At 46.1% G+C, this 24,723-nt stretch overlaps 3 protein-coding genes across 9 annotated transcripts in view; 2 read left to right on the top strand and 1 right to left on the bottom strand.

The window, feature by feature from the left end:
- Positions 1–24,723, top strand: part of LOC119453871 (zinc finger protein 675-like) — a 2,199,134-nt gene that overhangs the window by 1,065,222 nt on the left and 1,109,189 nt on the right. The window lies entirely within an intron of this gene.
- The window catches only part of LOC119454549 (gastrula zinc finger protein XlCGF57.1-like), a 1,708,166-nt gene that overhangs the window by 701,341 nt on the left and 982,102 nt on the right, over positions 1–24,723 (top strand). The window lies entirely within an intron of this gene.
- Positions 1–24,723, bottom strand: part of LOC119453877 (gastrula zinc finger protein XlCGF8.2DB) — a 439,553-nt gene that overhangs the window by 140,206 nt on the left and 274,624 nt on the right. The gene's annotated exons all lie outside the window — the stretch shown is intronic.

Raw genomic sequence — 24,723 nt, forward strand, 5'->3', positions numbered from 1 at the left:
TCCGCGTGCTGAAGAGCTGTGGGCAGCCATTTCGGGAGGTCAGAAGCTTACAAAACTTGACCTGCGAGCTTTGGATGCAGAAAGCAGTGAATGCGTGGCCATCGACACACACATGGGTCTCTTCCAGTATACACGCTTACCTTTTGGCGTTTCTGCTGCACCTGCTATCTTTCAGCGAGAGATGTAAAATTTGCTTCGTGGTGTGTCGCAAAGAGCGGTGTACTTTGATGACATTGTTATTACAGGCTTTGACGACAAAGACCACTTGTCGAATCTGACAATTGTCTTGCAGAAACTTTGGGAAGTGGGCCTTAGGTTGAAGCTGGAGAAGTGCGTTTTCTTCGCTCCCGAAGTGCTTCGTTTCGCATTCGATGTTATAGCCACGCGAAGCATGCTGGTTGACCTAATTGCTACGGGTTCTGTGCGTGCTATCGAGGTGCCGGGTTCTTCCCGTGATCGAGTTCCCGAGTGCTGTGCGATAAGGACGGAGCAGCAATGCAAGCGGCGGCAGGCCGACCACGAGTCGACTGACACCGAAGTCGTTGCATCTGCAGATCAGTGTCAAGATATGGCGCGCGCCACTGCGCAAACTACGCAGTTGCTACCAGAGTATACAAGCCCCCCTCCCCTCTTTCGTCGCACGCTTTCACCGTCGCACGCTTTCACTCGCACATACAGCATATGGTGCGCGGGGACGATGTTAACGCCCTTGAACAAATTTATACGGTACATCGCGGCAACCATGACGGCAGAAATTTACCTGTAGTGGAAATATTGACCCTTTTCGCGGCGATCCCGTGGGCGCTGCCGTGTTTGATCACGTGGTGACGCGTCCATTGCTTGCCTCAGCCGCCTCCGTTGCCTCCTTGTTTACAATGGAAGTGTATGACGCTGGCGCGGCTTAGAAAACCTCCGTTTTCTGATATATCATAGACGGTGACTAGGTGGACGACACGAAGCTTTGATCACAGCTTCAGAGAACATGCAAAAGCGCTTTCGGAGCTGATTAAGCTATGTCCAAACGGCGCAAGCAGCGTATATAGGGCTTGTTCTAAAAGCGGGGCTAAATATGTATTCCAAACTATTCAAACATTCCGCTCATGAACTCAGTCAGGATTAGTGTGCTTTGCTCTTTGTTCTTTATTCGGCAAATATTTTGAAGCAGTGACTTGTAAGTTTGACTCAGTGAAGTTCCTCGGTGCGGCCACTATCTGATTATTTTCTGCCTAATCGCTCGCGGGTGTGCTCAGTTCCGATAGATTTGTTCTTGCTGCGCACAAGGCTTGAAGCGTAGCTGTTTTGTAAATTGCAATACCTTGTAGCAAATATATATTACAGCTAGTAACTCGCTTACTCTTGTGGACCGTCACGAAACATTCAGCTTCGACCATTCGTGCGCCATCGCTGTATAGTCCGTCATTTGTTGTGCGTATACAGTGCGCATATTTTCAAGTGTGCGCCCATTCACTTATTATTGATACGTCGGCGATAGAGTGGGCGTAAGTTTTCCTGCCATTTGGGACAGATGTGTATAGATAACGTGCGCGAAGCTTACTATGACAGGAGGCAGCACTACTCCCTTTGTCATTGTTTAACGAGTGGAACTCACTCTTGCCGATGTTCTGGGGATGAAGCCCTTTCTTTGAAGGCTAGCGATACAAGGCTGGCGGATGAGCAAATTCCTGTATCTTCGAGGAAAGCCGTACATCACGAAGTGCCGGTAACACGTTCGGACAGTGGCAGCAGCGATCCGCGAACTTGGCCACACAGATTCATTCTGTTGCCTAACATGCCAGTCACTATTTTTGCAGCCAACTACTGCACACGTATTCAATCCACATGATTCAATCTAGCATGATTGGAGCACAGTGTGTTAGCGAAAACTCAGTTGCATTTCCGACAGCTGATCGCACAGAAGCAAGGTAGAAGTGGTAATGGTTTCGTATTCGTGCGCGGTCGCTGAGGAGAGGTATGGCGCGCCGCCGTGAGCGCCATCTCGTTTCTCTAAAACAAACTGCTCCGCGAAAAGGGTCAATAAGGCACCCATACGGCTTGCACGGGACCCGCGTTAACGAAGTGAAACGTCACTTTTTTTTTTTTAAATCGCTTACCGAATGAACAGGTGTGTCTTATACACCGGTGCGACTTATATACGTTTCTTTCCGGAAAAACTGCCATTTTGAGGGGGTTGCGTCTTATACAAAGGTGCGACTTATAGACCGGAAAATATGGTACTTAAGCTTTTGCATGCTGGCCACCCTGGAATTGAGAAATCAAAGATGATTGCTAGGTCCCATGTGTGGTGGCCTGGAATCGACAATGACATGACAAACCATGTGCGGACCTGCCCTGTTTGCCAAGTGCACCAGAAGTCTGCCCGGAGGATACCAGTTATGCCATGGCCATTTCCTGACAAGCCCAGGTCCAGGATCCATATTGATTTTGGAGGTCCATTCATGGGACACTACTTCCTTGCGATGTTGGAGGCTTTTTCCAAGTGGGTAGAAGTTCACTCTGTTCCATCACCATCTGCAGAGGCCACGAACTCTGTGTTCAGGACTTTCTTTTCTCAACATGGTCTGCCAGACATCATCGTCTTCGACAATGGGCCAGCATTCACCAGCAGCCTGTGCGCTGACTTCCTGAACAGGACTGGCATCCGTCGCATGCTGGGGCCTCCATATCAGCCTGCTTCCAACGGGGCTGCAGAGTGGGTAGTACAGACTATCAAAGATAAACTGAAGAAAAGCACACTGGGTGAATTCAGGACAAAAGTGACCAGGGTGCTCTTCCACTACCGCTCAACGCCTCATGAAGTAACAGGCCGTGCGAGTTGCTCATGGGAAGGAGAATCAAGACACCCTTGGATGTCATGCGCCCAAGTTTTCGATCGTCTGTTCAATTGAAGCAGATAAAGCAAAAATTGCACGCGGACAAGGGTTGCCGCATTGCGCCAATAATGGACCCAGGTGCCCCAATGTTCACCAGGAACTTCCGATCAGGTGCACCATGGGTACCTGCTTCTGTTAGCGGTCCTACAAGCTGCGCCTCATCTGAGATCGTATTACAAGATGGAACTATGTGGCACAGACATGGGGACCACATTCGCCCTAACCTCGTACAGCCACCACCACCTGCAAGCATTGTGCCTCTAGATCAGCCAGCTGATCAACAAGCAACAGAGCCTGTGGAGCCTGTAGGAGCTGCTGCTGAGCCAGAACAGCCACAGCCCCACAACAGAACTGAGCTGCCAGCAGCAGTCTTCCCATCGGGAGAAAGCCCTGTCGCACTGCGAAAAAGTGCCCGGACAAGATGCCATGTGAACCGGTATTCTTCATGACAAGAACTAAAGGGGGAGGAGTTTGACAATTGATAGTGTTGTGCTGCACTAGCTGTAGCGCCACCGGCTACCAGCGCCACCTACTGCTGCGAGCAGAAGGGGGAGTGACGAGAGCAGGGCTGGGGCAGTTTTGGATGAAGCAATAAAGCACTTGTTTTGTGTTCGCTGTGAGCTTGGGTCTCGGCTCTACTTCTTCCGGCCATACATGTGGCAGCTTTTGTTTCACCGGCAACATCGTGCATTGCCGATTCTCAGCGAGCGGATCAGCCATCTTTCATTTTGGCAGCGAGTCAAACGAGGCGGAGTACCACGTGGCCAGGAATGACTTCGACGCAATCTACAAAGACGAGCGCGAGTGACTTAATCCATTGGCACTGCAGAATGAGAGGCCAGGGGGCCAGCGAGCAATCTGGGAGGACTGCAGTTGGCATGGTCCTTTCGTGTCTCGGAGGGTGGCGTGGCATAGAGCTATGGGCGCGGACCATTCGTGTTCACGGAGGTGGGAGTGTGATGGGAGAGGCACATGCAGCGGCTGTTAGGGCGGCAGGGAGGCTACAGGGGCTCAAATTTTTCTTTCTTATTTTCAAGGGTTTCGCATTCCATTACCTTTCAGCACGGACACCCAGTAGCCAGACTTTATCTTTATAACCGATAATGCGGCATAGGGGCATTGTAGTACGTGGTTTATTTCACCATAAAAAACATACAAAATGACGGTGCAGCAGCTTCTCAGTGTTATAACTGATACATTGTTAAAACGGATATCATTATAAGTGGGTTTGGCTGTACAAGGTGTGGCAGGAAAGTAATGAAACTGGCAACACTGGGAGCGATCTGGCAGTGATGCGGGCGCCCCCTTCACATTGTGCATCAGCCACTCCCTGACGCTCAGTGCAAGTTTCAACCTCGTGCGGTGAACAGGTGACCTTTGAGTGAAGTACAAAAATGGTCGCCAGTACAACAGACAATCGCTAGAAAATATGAAAAGAGCCATAATTTGGATAACTACACTGCGCGAACAAACCACAAATGCAATTAGACCTCTCATACTTCGGTACGAGGAAAAATGGCACGAATACGGTGTCTCTAAGCAAGCTTTTTTTGTTGCTAACATGTTAGGCCAACGAGATTGCCCTGTTGGAGTGGCTGTACACAGTTCCTTGATTTTCAGTAACACATTTCAAGAAGCAGGATACCTCACATGAACAAATAATACATGAGGTCCATGCAGTACAAGAAACATGCAACACTTACACCGATGGGTCGAAGATGTGAAATTATGTGGGAAGCAGCGTCGTCGAAGGTATGTGGGAACATACGGTTAGGCTACCACAGTTTGCCTCTGTTTTCACAGCCGAATGTTATGTTCTGTGGATAGCAGTGGCAAAAATTACAGCAGGCAAACACTCAAAGGCAGTCGTTTATACAGACTCTTGGAGTGCACTAAAGGCATTTAATTTGCAATCTGGGCACGAACTCTTCACAGGGGATATTTTGAACGTGTCACAAGAATGTCAAGGCCAATCCATTCACTTCTGCTAGGTTCCAAGCCACGTCAGTATTCCAGGAAATGAAAAGGCGGATGAGTGTTCAGCTAAGGCAAAACACCAGACTATTTCGAAAATAAAGGTACCAGTTAGGGACGGGCTTGAGGCTATTCGCCAAGCGCTTACCATCAAATGTCAAAGCGAATGGAATTTGAGAGAAAAGCAACAAACTGCCACTAACTGAATCTGTCCTTAGTGAATGAAAAACATGTTGCCTTCAACAACGCTTCATCGAGGTAATTTTGTGCCGACTTCGAATAGGTCACACATCTCACGCATAATTATTTATTGAAAAAGGAAGAACACATGTGGATAACTGCGACGAACCATTAACAGTGATGCACATTTTAATCACATGTCAACATATTGTAACAAAGAAGAAAATGGTTTCACAAATTATACAAATTACACATTCCTTTACACCCAGCTTTGAATTTGGGAGATGAACCACTTGTGCCTCTTACAGAAGTCCTGAACTTTCTCGAAGAAACCGGTTTTATGCATAGGCTTTAGAGCAACACAGCTTTTGCAACTTCTACCATTGTTTTTTCGACACATTTTGTCTGGCGCAGCATAGCCTAAGTCGCTTTGTGCCATTAAACCCGATTTAACTAACTTTACCTGCTAGTGTGTTGATTTGCATTGCGCTTTGCAGAGGGAGAGGTACTTTAGACCATTCCTTGTTGGTTTCAGCAATCTTTTGCCACAATTTTCTGATGGCAGAACACAAGGAGCAGAGTGCGTGTCAAATAGTTTTCACTTCGAGCAAAATTGCAACTGAAGATGTTGCCATACTTTGTTAAGCTGATAAGAACGAGACTGAGTAAAGCCCAAATCGGCAAGTAGTTTTCTCAGATAAAGAATGGCGAGATCACGGCAGCGCAGAGCGTGCTGCCGTGATCAGGACAATGTTCTCCACCATTCAAAGTTATCTCCTACGCTCTTTGCATGTTGAAGCTCCTTCTCCCCTCCTTCATGGCTGCTCGTTACCCTGCTCTTTATGGGTCACCATTTTGCGCTCTACCAGTTAGTAAATAGTGCACACAGCACAGCCAAATTACAACTCGAATCACGATAAGCTGATCTCAACGACCCAGCAGCATCTTCTAAAAAGGGGAAAAAAGTCGCTGGCCGAAGATACTACATGATGTCGTTTATACTTGAGACTGCTTTTGTAAACACTTCGGGGCTGTATGCAGTTACTGCCATGGTATAAGTAATTTTTAATGCGAAAGCATTATATGTCCCATTACGCGAAAATCTGGTGGCGGTGGCATCGCCACCAAGCGATCGTACCAAAAATGGCCGATGGCACAGAGTAAAAACACGTTAAAAATGAAGGGCTTTGAAAAGAAAATTTAGTAAATTTCGGTCTGGGTGGGAATCGAACCCAGGCCTCTGGGATGCGAGACGAGCATGCTTCCTCAACGACACGCCAGCTTCATGGTTCTGGTTGACTGATTCTGTCATGATTCTGGCAGCAGCGGGGGAGCAGCCTGGACGGGTACTAACTGCTTCGTCGTGTATTTGCAGCATCTGTGGAGAACATAATCAAGCATCACGTATGCGGTCCCCCTTGGGTGCAGATGAACCGGGCCATCATCACGATCTTCTTTCGTTGACGCCCCATTCAAGCGAGTGCAGCGACACCACTGTGCTACCCTTCGAGGCAGCGCCTGTGCCTTCTTCCACGTTATTCTGGCAGCAGCGGGGGAGCAGCCTGGACGGGTACTAACTGCTTCGTCGTGTATTTGCAGCATCTGCGCAGAACATAATCAAGCATCACGTATGCGGTCCCCCTTGGGTGGAGATGAACCGGGCCATCATCACAATCTTCTTTCGTTGACGCCCCATTCAAGCGAGTGCAGCGACACTACTGTGCTACCCTTCGAGGCAGTGCCTGTGCCTTCTTCCACGTTATTCTGGCAGCAGCGGGGGAGCAGCCTGGATGGGTACTAACTGCTTCGTCGTGTATTTGCAGCATCTGCGCAGAACATAATCAAGCATCACGTATGCGGTCACCCTTGGGTGGAAATGAACCGGGCCATTATCACAATCTTCTTTCGTTGACGCCCCATTCAAGCGAGTGCAGCGACACCACTGTGCTACCCTTCGAGGCAGCGCCTGTGCCTTCTTCCACGTTATTCTGGCAGCAGCGGGGGAGCAGCCTGGACGGGTACTAACTGCTTCGTCGCGTATTTGCAGGTTAGTTCTATATTTCAGAACTTTTCCGTAGTCCTTCCTGCCGCCACTGCTGCCAGACTGTGTCAGTGTTTTCCCTTTGCCGAGAAAAATTACCATGACGCGTGACGTTTGTCCTGCATGCAAGACAATCAGCAGTGACTGTAATAGGATTGCTTGTTCCGAATGCAATGACATTTATTATGGAGGAAAATGTTCTGGTACAAATGACACGTTCTTTAAAGGGAAGAATGAAGCTGCTCGAAGGGCATGGAAGTGCCCGACATGCTGCTCAGTAAGGTTAAGGGGTAGCTCAGCTGCGGCGAACACCGCGACAGACAATAACGAAACACAGGGTCCTACAGCACAGGCAGGTAGCTCCAATAGACAGAGTGTGCATGCACTAGCCTCCAGACTGGATGATATAACAATACGTCTGGACCGTCTTGCGCAATTACCTACCCAGGTCATTGGCATGGAGGAAAGCATGAAGCTTATGAATTCAAACTTTGAATCTCTTCTCACCAAATGCGATGAAAATGTGAAGGAAAACGCAACCTTGCGCAAAAGTAACGAGAAATTGAGGCAACAAAATGAAGAGCTGCTAAGCCGTGTGATGTCCATCGAGCAATATTCAAGGGGCAACAACATCGAAATCAAGGGTATACCTGTGACACGAAATGAGAACTGTGAATTACTAGTTCAGAAGCTAGCAGAGCAAATTAGTTACCCCATCGATTCCAAAGACATCGATGTTTGCCATCGTGTGTGCCTTGCGCACAATACCACTGAAAGAAACATAATTGTCCGTTTTGTTTCAAGGAAAGTACGAAACAAATTTTATCAACGGGGGTAAAAAGCGCGGCTTTCTACGGACGTACTAGCCTTTTCTTCAGTCAGAAAACAGGCAATCTACGTGAATGAGCACCTCACGCGGGAAAACAAGAAATTGTTGGCTGAGGCACTGAAACGAAAAAAGGAAAAGAAGTGGATGTTTGTTTGGACAGATCAAGGTCAAATCAAAGCACGGAAATCAACTGACAGTCCTGGGCTTCTTCGATTTTCGGAGTTCTGGCAGCCCGCTGGCAGCCAGACGGCAGCCAGCTAGTTCCGGTTGTGATAGGAAGTCACGTGAGCTGGGATCCCAAGACAACCCGGAGCTGCCCGAAGTTTGCAAAATCGAACGCCGGGACAGCGCTGGCCGCGGGATAAATGTAAACAAGCTACCAACATGGCAGCGACCGGCGTGGGCGGCGCGCGCGCGGCGTAGTCGGCTCATTTCTGCGTTGCTACCGTGAAAATATACAGCTGTATTCGCAAAAACACTTTTGCGAGAGTTCGCGCGACTGGGCATCCCACTTTGCACAGCGTAACAAACGGCCTGCGACGAGTCCGATGCCAAGACGCAAAATCGCACGTAAATAATCGCGCAAAAGCGATCGCTCGAGGATGCCTCGAGGAGGTCGGCCACCGGCGACATTTGAAGTCATTTGACAAGACACGAAAAAGCGGGTAGGTCATTACGCGTAAAATTTCGTGCCGATCGACATGCTTGAATTTGATTTCAGAAAGTTTGTTTCGGTTGATAGTGCTCCTTTCAATTCTGCTCCTGTGCTGAAGGAGCTGGGGGCTGCGGCTGGCCAACGAGGCGTTGGGCTGGTGCATGAAAATGCACGCCACCTGTGACCATCAAAAAGCTTTATCATGAGAGCAATAATTAAGCTAATATACGTGTGGCCACTACTCATCTCAGTGCATTCCTTTAACATCAACGGCAGTTTCGAGCTTCCACCCAAGCATACGGCGGATAGACGGGGCGAACGTGGGCTAGCTGCGACGCCTTCGCTATATAACTGCAGAAAAAATATATCGCGGCATATACGCGAGCGATGTGAAAAGGGATACCACTAGAGAAAGATGAACCGAAAATGCACCGCGATGTGCGTCTACAACTTCGCGAACAACTTGCGCGGAACACGATGAAAATACCATGCAAGCATAATCGACAGCGCCGGTGACAGCGCCGTGCGTGCTGTTTACGGCGGTGAAGAAGGATTCACGGCATACACACACACACAAAAAAAGAAAGCTTCGCCACCGCTCGTATGGTTCGCCGCCTCTCGTATGGAACCGCCTCGCAAGGCGTAACGGTGCGTTAGAACCTTAATAAGATAATGCTAGAAGCAACGCAATCAGCGATCCACGCACTACGCCGACGAGTACGCGAGACGAAGTCCGAAACCACAACAACCGGGGCGGCGCGCGCTAGCGTTCGACGCAAGCCAGTTGGCTGAGCGAGGTAAAAGACCTCAAGCGCCCGCGCTGCAAACCGTCAAGTCCCCACAAAGATGGCGGCGAGCGCTCATCGCCTATTTTTGTCATCTGCTAGCCAGAGAACTTCCAGAGAGCAGCCAGAACAAAATCGTCCTGGCAGGTTCTGGCAGCCCGCGGGTAGCCAGAACCGTCCAGCCCGAGTAAAACGAACGTGCGGCGGAAGTGCGTCACGCGGTAGGCGGAGCAACCCGAGAAAAACGAAGGCGCGCTGGCTGGCTCTGGCAGCCCGCGGGTAGCCAGAAGTGGAAAATCGAAGAAGCCCCCTGTTGTGCGTGTTACGTGCGAGGCTGATCTTAGTCGTATCAGCTAGATAGCAAATCACAGACGGCATCATGGCGTATGTCTCAGTGGACGATTTTAATCAAAAGACAGTTTCTGAAAACGTGCTGCTGGGCGCACACTTTAATGCGCACAGTTTACGAAAAAACCAGGACCAAATCCGTAATTTTATTAGCCTATTTAGCAAGAAGTTCTCCTTTATTGGCATATCAGAGACATGGTTGTCGGAAAACGAAGTCGAACTTTACAATAAACCAGGTTACAAGCTAGAAGCAAAATGCCGTGTAACCTACAGTCAATCTTGCATTGCCCATGGTGGCGCTGCCCTGTACATAGACGACAGCATTACGTACAGGCGACATGATGTTGTATTTAAAACACCTAATTGCGAATCAGTATGGATTGAGGTCGATAAAAGTCAGTTGCAGCTGTCACAGAACCTTATTGTAGGCGTTATGTATAGGTCACCGTCTGCATCTTATCACAGCTTTTGTGAAGACCTTGACTTTATTTTTAATGCGTTCTTGAGTTCTAATGCTCGTGTGATAGTAATGGGTGATGTTAATATTGATGTAAGTGATGTTGATTCTTCTTCTTGTTATGAGTACGTCTCTTGTTTTACTAGTTATGGATACTCACTGCTTGTAAACAAACCAACGCGTGTCACAGAACGCAGTAGTACTCTTATAGACCACGTGTTGTCTAACAGTCCTGTTTGCAAGTGTGCGGAAGTTTTAGATGTTAGTATTACTGATCATTACCCTGTGCTTTTTGTAATGTCTGTCTGAAATCAAGCAAGAAATGTTTTACTCGCACAATATTTAACGCTGACATATTTGTAAACAATGTACGTGCAATTGATTGGTCATGTGTATACTCTTCGGGCTGTTCTAACAAAAGCTACAACGTATTTGTAGACATGTTTACTGAGGCGATGGCCACCGCATCCACCACCCACTGCGTGCACAATAGACATAAAATTCCGCGAGATCCTTGGGTAACGGGCGCGCTCTTGTTTTCAATTAAAACAAAATATAACATGTATAGAAAATTGAAAAGGCAACCGTATAACACTTCCTTGAAAGAAAGACACTCTAGGTATTCACAAACTCTCAATAGAACCCTTTATGCAGCAAAGAAAATTTAGTTTAGCAACCGCATTCAACAGAACGGGAAGGATTCAAAAAAGAACTGGAGCCTTCTCAACCAGTTTCTCGGACGAGACGTAAAGCAACATCCCCCAGAAAAAATAATTTATGACGCGACGTACACCACACCCTAAAGTATCTGTAATGCTTTTAGTGCCTATTTTTCGTCCCAGATTAACTCAACGGATAAAGATTTTGATGCAACGTACATTCCACGTGCAAATGCTTCTTTTTACCTTTACCCTACAGATAAGTTTGAGGTGGCTTCAGGTATTTCGAGCTTGCGAAACACAGCCTCTGGAATTGACAATGTTTCTGCGCATGTCGTTAAACTTGTAACAGATATTGTGTCCCCAGTTATCGCGCATATAGTCAATACTATATTTGTCACGGGTGTGTTTCCAGCACGGATGAAAATTGCCAAGGTGTTGCCACTTCACAAGTGGGTGATTCCACGAGGGATCAACACGGGTCCAAAATTTCATATTTTAGATTTCATTCAATATTTTACATTTTGTGCGCATATCACTCGGTAGTACGAAAGTGAACTTGCCTACTTTGACAAATGGATACTTTAGGAGAAAAAAATATCGAAGTTCTTCAGGTTGCAGGCGCCATTTTCATGCACCGGGCATTCTTGCAAATTCACAACAATGTGAAACGCAACATATTACGGCTACAAAGAATGCATTTTTTTCTGTAAAACGTATACGTAAAGAAGAGTCAGCAAGCGTTGTTTGAGGCTTCTGTGCTAAACGGAAGTGTTGTATAAAAAATTCTTAATTTGCTACACCTCTCGAAATTTTCTATATTTACGAATTTTTATCTACTAAACTAATGCATGTAGCCTTTTGAAATTTGGTGGGCTATGAGACCTTAACCTGTTTAACGATTGTGCTGAATATTGTTGCTGTAGCACAAATTTCCATTTTTACAGTTTGCCTCAAATGTGAAGTTTTGACGAAAATGAACACTATTTAAAAATCAAAATAAAAAATGTGGTTGATCCCTCTTATATAGGAATCGGTATAGAACACGAAAGTGAAACGTGTCTTCACAGAAGTAGTGTAATGTTTATTGCACATTGATATATAATGTCTATTGGTGTTTTGTGGCTAAAGCGCCCTTAGGCGTTGATGCACCCACGCTGACGCCTGGTGGCACGTCTCCTCCATCATGACTACCAACGTCGATGACCATGAGCAACCATTGTGCATATGGAAGCTGCACTACGCTGCACACGCTAGCACAACGCGAAAGACGAAGCACGTAACTGACACACTAATACAACGCGCAAGACAAAGCACGTAACTGAATCGTCACCGAGTCAAATCAGCGCGTACAGCGCGTCGTAATTGCAGCCTCCGCGATCAACTTCAGAAACATTTTCAGAGCTAATTGCGGAGGCCACGCTCCGCTGTGCTGAGTACGGTGAATGCCACCTAGGTTGGTAGTGCTTCTTGATGCCAGCGTCCCTTCGAATGCTGGCATCGAGGCGTCGTAGTGCTGAGACCACCGAAGCGTTCACTGTCGGTGCGCGTTAGTGTCATAATGCAGTACTTCTCTTTTCTGCTCGTAGGCGGCGGCACCGCCCCGAGCAAGAGCGCGGGTACACGGAGGAGTGTTAGATATATAAGGCGCGTCTGTGTAGCTCTCTGCAAATGCGTTTGTGGCGCAATGGGTTAAACGCTCGGCGATCTATCGTCGCGGACCGAGAGGTCGTGGGTTCGATTTCCAAACTTTGCATGTTTGTGGAACTTTTTCTTCTGGTTTCTTTCTTTGTATTATGTTCGTGTACATTGTAAGAACGTCATTCCGTATTTCCGTATGACGTATTTCCGTGACGGAAATACGTCAGTGAAGTCTTGGTGGACCCCGGCATAAAACACTTTCGTGTTAAAAAAACCCCATCGTTAATTTTTCTCAAAATTTCGTAAACAGCTGTCCACAGACACTGGAAAAAGAACATTAAAAAACATCTTGCATTATTTTCTTTTTAATGACAATATATGTGGTAGAAATGAGAGCTTCGCCGGGATGCAGCAAGGTGCAAAGAAATAGGGACATCGGGGTAAAAAGAACGTCTATTAGCCTCTGACTTGCCTAAACTTGGCCATGATTGCGACAAAAGGGCAGTTTTGGTAAACTAGTATTATGATTGCAAGCACGTAGTTCTCGAATGCCTAACTTTCTGACGTAAATTGTGCTGCTGGGCCATTATTCGCGCCCATATTTTGTTAGCGCTTTCAGATGATGCTCTTCTAAAAATCGTCTATTTTGAACGAGTTGGTAGAGTGTAGAAGAATGGGGAGTGGGTCCGTGGTAGGCGGTGGCAAACAAGTGGTAAAGAAAGCGAAATACCTTGAAAGTTGCTGGCGGTGTGGCCGCGGCCTACAGTTAAATAATGCAGTTAAAAAAAATTACAGTTAAATAATGCAGGCCAGAAATCGACATTTCGCGTCCGACAGTCACTAGAATTTACCATTCTCTATCATGTGCAACAAATTTAAGTAAAATCGGCCCAGTGGTTATCTCAGAAAATCGTTTCTGCGTTTTACATGTATTTAAATAGGCGGCATCAGAGTTGGGCCCGAGCTAAAGCTTCCGCTTAAGAGCAAGCTTTATTAGATTCACTTCATTAGATCTGCGTGATATGGCCCTCTGGATCAGTTGGTCTTATTTGAAAATGCGGAAAGAACCGCCATTACTGCAGCGCTTCGTAAACTGAGGACGCATTCTCAGCTCGCTATCATCCATTCGGATTTGTCAGCGGTGCTCCAACAATTATCCTGTGCATTGTATGGCAGCAAGTTCGGCCGATAGTCATTGATGTTAGCTCAGGAGCTCAGCAATAGGCATTTCATTCTGAAGTTTCAGTGGATACCACCACATGTTGGACTTGCAGGCAATGATGCAGCAGATTACATTAAGAGTGCCAATGAATCACCCCTTATATAAAGACTTCTCAGCACTTTGAATATCACCTCACCATCCAGGAGTGGTTTAAGGAATCCGTCACGCAGAAGCTATACGCTGTTTCATAGAGTAAGAACTAGTTCCGCGAACACCCCCCCCCCCCCCCCGCCCCCTTCCCTGTTAACGCGGAATAGTTCATCTGTGCCTGCCAATACTTCAATAAAAACACAAACGCTGTACTTGAGGCTTCGCCCAGAAGACAATTTCTTTAAGAGTGTGCGGAACAGGTAATGTTTCCCAAAACTCATAAATTTCTGAGAGAGGAAGTGTCGCGTCTCTTCCCACCTGTTCAACCCCCTTTTTAAAGAGGCGGCAGAAGAGAGCAACCGGTGGCACTATCTGTCAGCTAAATCAGCCCTAACCAACGCCATCGCCCCCCCCCCCCCCCCCCCCCCCCAACTACCGTATCTTAGGTTACACTGTATAATGACGTTGCCGACGGAGCCATGGCCAGTACAACGTTTTTAGCGACCTTTACCTGCTGTAAATTTTGTTACTTGTGTACATGCACAGGGAGTTCACCGTTCAACCTGCAATTATCTGCGCTGCAAGCTACGCACACTTGTTAAATAAAATGAGCCATGTAAAGCTTGCTCTGTTGACGTATATTTACTCACATTCAAGAGAATGTGTATTGTACTAAACGGTATTTTATGCATAAGTATTAATCATAAGGGTAAAATTACCCTTTTGTCGCAATCATGGCCAAGTTTAGGCAAGTCAGAGGCTAATAGACGTTCTTTTTACCCCGATGTCCCTATTTCTTTGCACCTTGCTGCATCCCGGCGAAGCTCTCATTTCTACCACATATATTGTCATTAAAAAGAAAATAATGCAAGATGTTTTTTAATGTTCTTTTTCCAGTGTCTGTGGACAGCTGTTTACGAAATTTTGAGAAAAATTAACGATGGGGTTTTTTTTTATTTTGATTTTTAAATAGTGTTCATTTTCGTCAAAACTTCACATTTGAGGCAAACTGTAAAAATGGAAATTTGCGCTACAGCAACAATATTCAGCACAATCGTTAAACAGGTTAAGGTCTCATAGCCCACCAAATTTCAAAAGGCTACATGCATTAGTTTAGTAGATAAAAATTCGTAAATATAGAAAATTTCGAGAGGTGTAGCAAATTAAGAATTTTTTATAAAACACTTCCGTTTTGCACAGAAGCCTCAAACAACGCTTGCTGACTCTTCTTTACGTATACGTTTTACAGAAAAAAATGCATTCTTTGTAGCCGTAATATTTTGCGTTTCACATTGTTGTGAATTTGCAAGAATGCCCGGTGCATGAAAATGGCGCCTGCAACCTGAAGAACTTCGATATTTTTTTTCTCCTAAAGTATTCATTTGTCAAAGAAGGCAAGTTCACTTTCGTACTACCGAGTGATATGCGCACAAAATATAAAATACTGAATGAAATCTAAAATATGAAATTTTGGACCCGTGTTGATCTCTCGTGGAATCACCCAAGTCTAAGGATAAGCATAAAATAGAAAACTACCGTCCAATTTCAGTGCTACCGTTCTTCAGCAAAATACCAGAAAAAATATTCGCGAGGCGCCTTAATGACTATTTGGACAAACACAACATTCTTTCTCGGCACCAATTCGGTTTTTGAAAAGGCCTTTCCACTCAAACTGCAGTCTCAACGTTTACAGACATAATTAGAAAATCAATAGACGGTGGTGACCTAGTGGTGGGATTGTTCATAGATTTTGCGAAAGCTTTCGATTCTCTAAATCATTTTATATTAAGCATTAAGTTAGTTCGTTACGGAATTAATGGACTACCTTTGACGTTAATTCGCAGTTACCTAGAAGATCAGCGACAAATTGTTCAACTAGGAGATTTTCAGTCTAATAGCACCCTTATTAACCTCGGCGTTCCCCAGGGGTCCATACTCGGACCTTTATTTTTTTTACTCTATATAAATGACTTACCTTTGCAGCTTGTGTGTGCTACCCCTGTACTCTATGCAGACGATACTAACCTTATAATAACTGATCGGGAGGAATGCAATTAATAAGCTTAACTCCGAATCAGAAATTTTGCACCACTGGTGCACATTGAATGCTCTTCATCTCAACCCAACGAAGACAGTTTTGTAGCGTTAGCTACACTGGCCTAGCCAAGCCCGTTTCACGCGGCACATCAAGAGCCGTGCTGCGCATGCGCAAGGATCAGTGATGTCACACGGCTTGCGCACTGGAGCCACCGGAGCCGGCACCTCTCGCGCACTCCGCCGCCGCCGCGCGCGACTCACCGCCGCCGGTCTGCGCATTCCAGAGGAGTGACGTCGTAGCCGTGGTAGACGCACTGGCGCCGGCGCGCGCTCGCTGTGCAGTCGCCGTCTGACACTGCACTGGAGCCGCTGCGCTTCTGACTGGCGTTTGCCAGTGTGGTATAGCCATGGAGAAGGAGAGCGCAAATGCTGCTCAACAGCGCAGAAGAACGGAGAAGCTTGACTCATAAGAATAATCTTAAAGAATAAGCTTAAGAATAAGCTAAGAATAATCAGCTGAACCTTTGCTAACGCTACGTATATCCTGGCATAGCCGAGCTAAGCCACTGCTTTTTTTATCTTATTTCACTCTGAATAAAAGAAAACGACTATTCATTCAGATGTCATTTACAATAACCATCCTATAAAACAATCTAGTGAGACAAAATTTCTTGGTGTTATTATCGATATCTATTTAATATTCCGTCTTCATGTACGCTCTGTAGTTCATAAGGCTTCATATGGCTTGCATGTGCTGTCTAAATGTCGAAACTATTTCCCTCCCGAGATACTTATCAACCTTTACTACGCATTTGTTCACTCTCACCTTAATTACTGCATAGCAGTCTGGGGTTGCACATACAGAATTCATTTGTCACCGGTCTTCACACTTCAAAAAAGAGCTGTTCGCATTATAGCACCCCACAATACGCATATTAAGAGTCAAGATTTATTTAAAACCCTGAACATCCTCAACATTTACGATTTGGCAACATACAACATCGCCTCCGTCATGTATCAAATAGTCAATGAAAAACTAGCCTTGACAACAGTCTCACTTCGCCCCTCACTTCGCACTGTTGGGAACGTATCGCGATTTCGTTTTTTATTACCTAAGGTAAATACTAATTACGGTCACTCCACACTGCAGTTTAGAGGCACCTCAATTTGGAATAGACTTGATAGTAACCTAACCACTCTAAGAACATTGCGCACATTTCTTAAACAATTAAAGCACTCACTTCTTGACAATGTATAGCACTGCGCATGCTTGCACACATCCTCCTTTTTTTTCCCCTCTGCTGATATTTTTTGATGATGTGAGGAAGAAAATTGTTAGAAAAATGTATTACTTATGTGTCAAATATTTCTGTGCTACTGTATTTTCTCTTTTTGTTTTGCTTTTTGCTTTTCTTTATCTTTAGTTACTTCAGCTGCTTTTGTTTTATGTGATTTCGGAGTATCAAATAACAGCTGTCATTGAAGTGCTTTTTCCTTTATAACAATCGGTAGGGACCCTTTAACAAATTTGTTGGGTCCCAAAAGTGTGTACTTTCTAATTGTATTGTTTACTTATGTTAAATAAACTTTCAAAGGTATGCCTAGTGGGTGCATCATTGCACGTCACGTCATACTAAAGGTCTGGCCTAGTGCATGTGTCATTGGGCATGTGACGGTGCAGTCAATGGGGAAGAGGTGGTGTCATGTCATGAGTGGATAAAATGAGTATAAAATTTGAAAGTGTTAGTGTCCAATTGAATGCAGCTGAGATGCTTGGCGAATTTTGGTGTGGCCTTACTGAGGTGCTGTTAGAACGCAGGCAGGAGCTTGCGCGGGAAATAACATTTCACCATAGGGACTATCATGCTTTCACATTCACACACGTAAGCATTCCTTAGCGTCTCTGGCAAATTTTTTTAGTCTCGCAGAATATTGCATATTTTCTTTGTGGGCTATTCTGTAAGGGGGTGTGGGTTGTAAGAGTTGGCAGGCTATATGCCGCGTGGAAAAATAGGGCATGTTCTAGCCGGCTCTTTACAATGTCAACTTGCGAAAACGTTGCCAAAGTTCGGTATGTGATCAAAAATAAACCCACTAATGAAGTCTCATATGAGAAATTTGTCGTGCTAGCGAATATAAGTTTGGCAAATGCCAAATATGGCCTTCAAATCCCAAGTGCTCGTTGAGGATCACAGAGCAAGCAGGGTAGGGTCGAAGGTTTTTGGCACTGTTCTCTGAGGGCTGTAGAAATCCGTGAAAGTTTTCAAACACTCCAGATTCTGTCACTCTGTAATTTCTTGCCTTTCTGAAAAATAATTTATACTGGACACAAACAGGGTCATTAAGCATTCAGATGCAGAAATATCGAGTAACTCAAAAAGGACCACTATGCGTCCTTTCTTCCATCATACTTGTAATCACCCTGAAAACCTCCCAAATAAAAAAAAAAGAAAGCTCATCATTAATGTTAGCATCTGTGTTCTTTTCTTGCATTTCATAGTAGCACTTTTGTCTCATTTGTGCAGCATCGAGGCCTTCTATTTCTCCGTCAACAGCCAACGGTGACAATTCACAGCAGGAATGCCTCCAACAAGATCACCCCCGTGGCTATGAGGCTGATAAAGTGTTTCGTTTGGAAGCACATGTCAGGGTCCATACTGGCGAGCGTCTGTTTAAGTGCCATTTGTGCCCTCAGAACTTCTCAAGAAGAGACACCCTGAAGAGGCACCTGTGCATTCACACGGGTGAGAAGCCATTTCAGTGCCCTTTGTGCCCTAAGAGTTTCTCACAAACGGCCAACCTAAAAGAACATCTGCGCAGCCACACTGGTGAGAAGCCATTTCAATGCCCTTCGTGCCCTCAAAGCTTCTCACGAAAAACGCACCTGAAAGTCCACCTGCACACCCACACAGGCGAGAAGCCCTTTCAGTGCCCTTCATGCCTTCAGCGATTCTCCCAAAAATCCAAGGTCAAGGAACACATGCGCACCCACACAGGTGAGAAGCCATTTCAGTGCCCTTCATGCTCTCGGAGCTTCTCACAAACGTCCCACCTGAAAGCCCACCTGCACACCCACACAGGTGAGAAGCCAAAACAGTGTCCTTTATGCCTTGAAAGCTTCTCACGTAACTTCCGCATGAAGGAACACCTGCGAATGCACACAGACGAGAAGCCATTTAAATGCCCTTCATGCCTTCATAACTTCTCGCGCAAGTCCAACTTGAAGCAACACCTGCGCACCCACACAGGCGAGAGGCCCTTTAAGTGCCCTTCATGCCCTCGGAAATTCTCGCAGAAGTCTGACATGAAGCAACATCTGCTCTTTCATACAGGTGACCAACCACACCGTTGCACTGTCTGCTCCAAGTCATTTGCATGTGCTGGTAACTTAACCAGACATAAGAAAACACAACACCATGATACTGTAAAGTAGGTTAATTTTCTCACATGAATATACCAAGAGGTTTCGCCTGTGCATTCACACTGGTGACTGACAAAACCATTGCACCATCTGCTGCAAGGCCTTTGTGCGGGCTTAGTGCTTGAGCAGACATAACAGAACACAGCGCCATGATATTGTAAGTAGGTCAACAGCCATTTTGAACTAGAGTCTGAATTATGAATCTACAGACGTGTAGCGTGCTGTAGGGTGTTCTGCTGCATCAGGTAGCACAAGTGCTATGCTCCTAAAGGAGCCCTCGAATACTCTTTCCGGGTCACCATATTTCTCTAGATCATTTCTTAGCATGTCATAAAAGAAAGAGTAAGAGAAATGATGAAAATCGACCTACACAAACCCATGTTATCTCTCATAAAAAAAATTTTGAACACCAGCAAAATGAGAGTTAACAACCTCAACCCTCCGCTGGAATTTTAGGTGCTCTAAATGGCCACATTTCACTGTGCCATGAAGTCATGTGGTGACACCAATAGCAGCTGGGCGTTAGCAGAAGTCGGCACGCCACGGTTTCCAAGCCTGCTCTGCCTGTTCATCGTGAACCCATGGCCTTCCTGATCTGGCTGCGCACTGTGTAATCTGTGAGGCCATGGCATCACTTTTATTGTCGCAACAGCTTCTGCAAGGCGGCCATTGGCATGCCGAAGTGCTCGGCATGAGATGCGCGATACTCATGATTGCAACACCTCGCCAATGGCTGTGCGATACTTGAGATGGTTGTAAAATGTAATGCCATAGCTTTTATTGCAGTACAGTAGGACCTTGTTCACACATTTAAAAAAGACGATAGAAAAAACATTCGCACTTTGGCAATGTACTGAACGCTGGTGGATAAAGATCTTAATTTCCGGGAACGTATGAAAGGAACCCTGGAACGATTTTGACAATTTTGTACAGATGTACCGAGTTGTTAGGGCAGGTCCTTCTGATCATTAAGTGAGACATTAAAGCGCTTCTCCTAGAGCACATATTTTATTATAAGTAGGGGTGTGTAAATAGCAATTTTTGAGACCGAATTGAATACTGTCACATTGTGGTGACGATGAAGAACACAGTAGCAAAACTGTGAATCACAAAACTAACTCCTTGTTGGTCGAACCTGTGCCCAGAACAACAGGCTACACTAAAAGCATAACGGTTGCAGCGAGCACAGTCAGCAAACGGAAATCTGATGAGTGGGTCGAGCTTGTCGGCTTTTATGCATCACTTGTGGAACGTCCCATTGTCATCGTTGGTGCCCATATGGTTTCGAGAAACTACTACACAATTCATGTTGTGCATTCAATCTGATTACACAAGCTTTGGCGAGGACATACACGACAGATAGAATCAACGAGAACGTTCGTGCAAGTTCTGTATCACGCAGGTGGTGGTGAATTCTTTATTTCGCCCAAAAAGAGGGGTACATCACACAGGTACGTCTTGTCCTGAGCGACAACTTTAATTTGTTAGCCTGGGAAATGTAGTCCCCGAGAAATGGATGAAAAAGTGTGCATGTCAGTACAAAGCGATTAATGCCAGAAGCGAATGGAATATTGAATTCTTTTGAAATAGTTTTTGAATATTAAGCACCCATTTTCACAATTGATGTAAAATGGTACAGTAGAACCCCGCTGTTACGTTCCCGGATGCTGCGTTTTCCCGGCTGTTACGTCGTTTTTGGCCGGTCCCGGCACAGCTCCCATAGAACCCAATGCATTGGTAACCCCGCTGTTACGTCGCAACTGTGGGACCGTTCCCGCATCATACGTTGCGAACTGCCACACCGCGCAGGCCCGAGCGGCCATTTTGACTTTTCATGTCGCTTGGCTTGGTTGCTTGACGATGGCATTGGCCGCCCAAAGTGCTGGGGGGACATTTATTACGTATTTTCGGTTTCCGCCAGCAAAAGTATGGCCTTTTATATCCGCTTTTGCTATCTACAGATGATGTCCATGACGCGTTGCGGCCCTAAAATTGGTTTTGGCTCATAGATGTTCCGTATAAAGTCCAAGGGCGATAACGCCGTCGCCGCGCGCCGTATGCTTTCTTTCGCGCGCGAGACGCAGTCGTCGGCTCCCCTCGCACGCTTTCACTCGCACATACAGCATACGTCGCCGCGCGCCGTATGCTGTATGTGCGAGTGAAAGCGTGCGAGGGAAGCCGCGCGGCCGTATGCTGAATGTGCGAGTGAAAGCGTGCGAGGGGAGCCGACGACCGCGTCTCGCGCGCGAAAGAAAAGCAGATAGGAAGCGCGCCTCCTTCCGTTGCGCTCGAGGCACCAGCGAGGGAGCGAGGGGGGGGGGGGATAGTGGGCAGCGTTGTGCTCTGGCATCATACTGCGCGGCGGCGCGCGCGCGGTCCCGCGGGCCCTATCTTGAAAGCGATCTGCGTGGGGGTAGATTCTACGCAGTGTAGGTGCGTCGGCGGCTCGTGGCTTTGTGCTGCTGCGTGTTCTCGGCGCTCAGTTGAAGCGATAGACAACAGCACGAAGGTCACTTCGCTCGCTTCTGCAGCGGCGCTTAACTGCGCGTGTCCGCGCTCATCGAGTGTGATGTTTTCATGTTTGCCTGTGGGCGCTGACACTATGTTTGTTAATTAGTTAATAACCGAATGTTTACAAGTTTATACAGACGATAAAACTACTATTCTTACTTTGTATAGCTCACCGCAATCGATACTTCGGCTGTCGGGCGAAACTACTTTTTGTCGCACGTAAGAATTAAAATAATATTGTGTGCAGTTCAACACTACTCCCATTTCTCAATTTTTCCTGTTTCCTGGCTCTTGCGTTTCCCGGCTCTTACGTTTTTTTTTTACGGTCCCGTGAAAAACGTAACAGCGGGGTTCTACTGTATTCACATAGTCGTACATAGTCGTACGCTTAGCATCTTTGTCATGACATTGCGAATTATCAAGTGTTGTTTATCGAAGTGCACGAATGGAGAAACAATTAAGCAGTTTGCTCGCATATACAGGACTTTGGAAAAGTAAGAAAGATCCCTGTAGCTTATGTAGCCTGTTGCACTACATAGGTTCTCAAGTATTGTACATATGTTATGCTCGCAGGGATGAAAATATTGTACTTGTGCACCAATTTTACGTTTGATTGCGCATGGTTGACATTTTGAAATATCAAACTATTAGAGATACAGTAAAATCTCATTACAACGAACTTCGCGGGACCGCCAAATTTAATTCGTTAATTTGAATTATCGTAGTACTGAAAAATCAATATTTCCATGTTGGTAAAGTAACACAAGAACGAAAATTACTTACCTTTGCAGCAGATGCGCGTAACGTACGTAAATAATAAACGAGCACGCTGAGCACAGTTTAACTACAATTTATTGCTTGAAGAAGTCTGTAATCTTCTTCTGCCGAGTAGACAGCACGCGCTGCAGGACGAACGCCTCTACATCCTCGACCTTCCTCTGAACGTCATCGTGGACATCTTTACAGCACCCGAGGAATGATCGCGTCTTTTCTAGAAAAACTAAAACATCTGAGCTGGAAACACTTTGTTTTTCTTTGTGTGTTGATTCAGTGTCGGCATCGTCTTCGTCACTACTGCAATCGTCTTGCTCTAGCACTTTATTCGTGATGTCCTCATTGGTGAGCGCCGTGGATGTAGCCGCCGTGCTGTCGCTGTCAGTGTAACCGTCGAAGGTCACCGCGGTGTCGACGGGGAGCTTCTCGGTAAGCTCATCCCAAAGCTCTGGGTTGAGTTCCTGTGTGTCCTCGCAGTCGCAATCTTGTGGCGTAGGTAAAGCCTTTAAACTTTCGCCAGCAGTTGCTGATTGTGCTTGCCTTCACGTTCCGCCACGACCATGTCAGCATTTCTGCAGCTTGACGTATGTTTACTGTGTGGGCAGCTTCAGTCGAATATTGATCAGGAGGCGCTGCACAAGACGCTTCCGAAATTCGGTCTTCACGCATCTGATGATGCCCTGGTCCAAAGGTTGGAGCAAAGAAGTGCAATTGGGGGGCATAAATTCAAGCTTTACATTGGTCAATCGCACGTTCACAATATGCGCTGAGCAATTGTCAACAGTGAGGAGAATTTTTCTGTCTTTCTTCTTCATTGTGTCGTCGAGCTGCAGCAGCCACTGAGTGAACAATTCTCGCGTCATCCACGCTTTTTTGTTGGCTCTGTAGTCGCAAGGCAACGAGACGTTTTTCAAGCAACGTGGCTTGGCAGACTTTCCAATAACTAGCGGCTTGAGTTTTTCCATGCCGGTGGAGTTGCAGCAGAACAGAACCGATACGCGGAGACACGATTTCTTTCTGCCCTTGCACTCGTCACCTTTGAAGTTCATTGTTTTATCAGGCAACAACTGATAAAAGAACGCCATTTCATCTCCATTGAAAACGTCTGGAGAGAAAGACTTGACGATCTCTTGAAAGCGCTCGTTCCGCCAGGCAACCGCACTCTCGGCATCTGCTGCCTTTTCTTCGTCACAAGCAACTTGCCACGTAATGCCATTCCTTTGCCGGAAGCGGTAAAGCCATCCGGCACTTGCATTGAAACCACAGATGTCAGAAGCGGCCGCGAACTGTAGCGCCTTCTCTTGAATAATCGGGCCTGAAAAGGGCACATCGTTTTGTCTGGCATCCTTAAACCACGTGAGGACGGCGTCGTCGACGTTCTGGTAGTTTCCAAGCTGCAACCGTTTTCTTGAGGGAGCCAGCTGTGACTCTCGATGCAATTTCATGATCTTTTCCCGATCCTTGAGCATCGTTGCCATTGTTGACGGGGGAATATCACGCTTCCTGCACAAGTTCACTTGCTTTCTACCAGCATTCAGCTGCGTCAAAATGTCCACTTTTTCTTGAAGTGTAAACTAACGTCGCTTCTTTTTAATGCGGGGGCCAGCAGAACTCATTGTCAGCTAAGCAACCACACAACACAATCACAGCACCGATAACTTCGAAACTCCTGCCGATCGCTACCAACGTGGTGACGCTAGGCCTACGACGTAGTAGGAACATGAACATACGCGACGCTCACGCTGATGCCGATGCTGCTGGGGCTGTACCCGTTGAAATGGGTTCCCCAGCGCGTGGCTGCTGCTGCTGCTGCTGCGGATGATGATGATAGGTGTAAGTCTCAGTGATTCGGTACCGAAACTTCAACGGAACTTCGTAATAATGAAGCATCTTGATTACGGGATTAAATTACGTACGTTATTCTGAAATATTCGGTAATCTAAAATTCGTAGTACTGAAAGTTTTTTACATTGAAAATATAGGCATTGTGGCGGGGATTTAAAAAAAATCATAAATCTGAAAAGTTCGTTAATGTGGTGTTCGTAGTAACGAGATTTTACTGTATTCGTATTTACGAATAATGACTCTTCAATTCGAAGACCATATTAAATAGGACAGTGTTTGATTCAATATACAAAATTTTGAAATATTCGCACACCTTTTATTATAAGATTAAAAAATCTGCATTGCTGCCGATTGCAGCGGTGC

Source organism: Dermacentor silvarum, chromosome 5 (genome assembly GCF_013339745.2).
Source record: "Dermacentor silvarum isolate Dsil-2018 chromosome 5, BIME_Dsil_1.4, whole genome shotgun sequence".
Classification (NCBI taxonomy): domain Eukaryota; kingdom Metazoa; phylum Arthropoda; class Arachnida; order Ixodida; family Ixodidae; genus Dermacentor; species Dermacentor silvarum.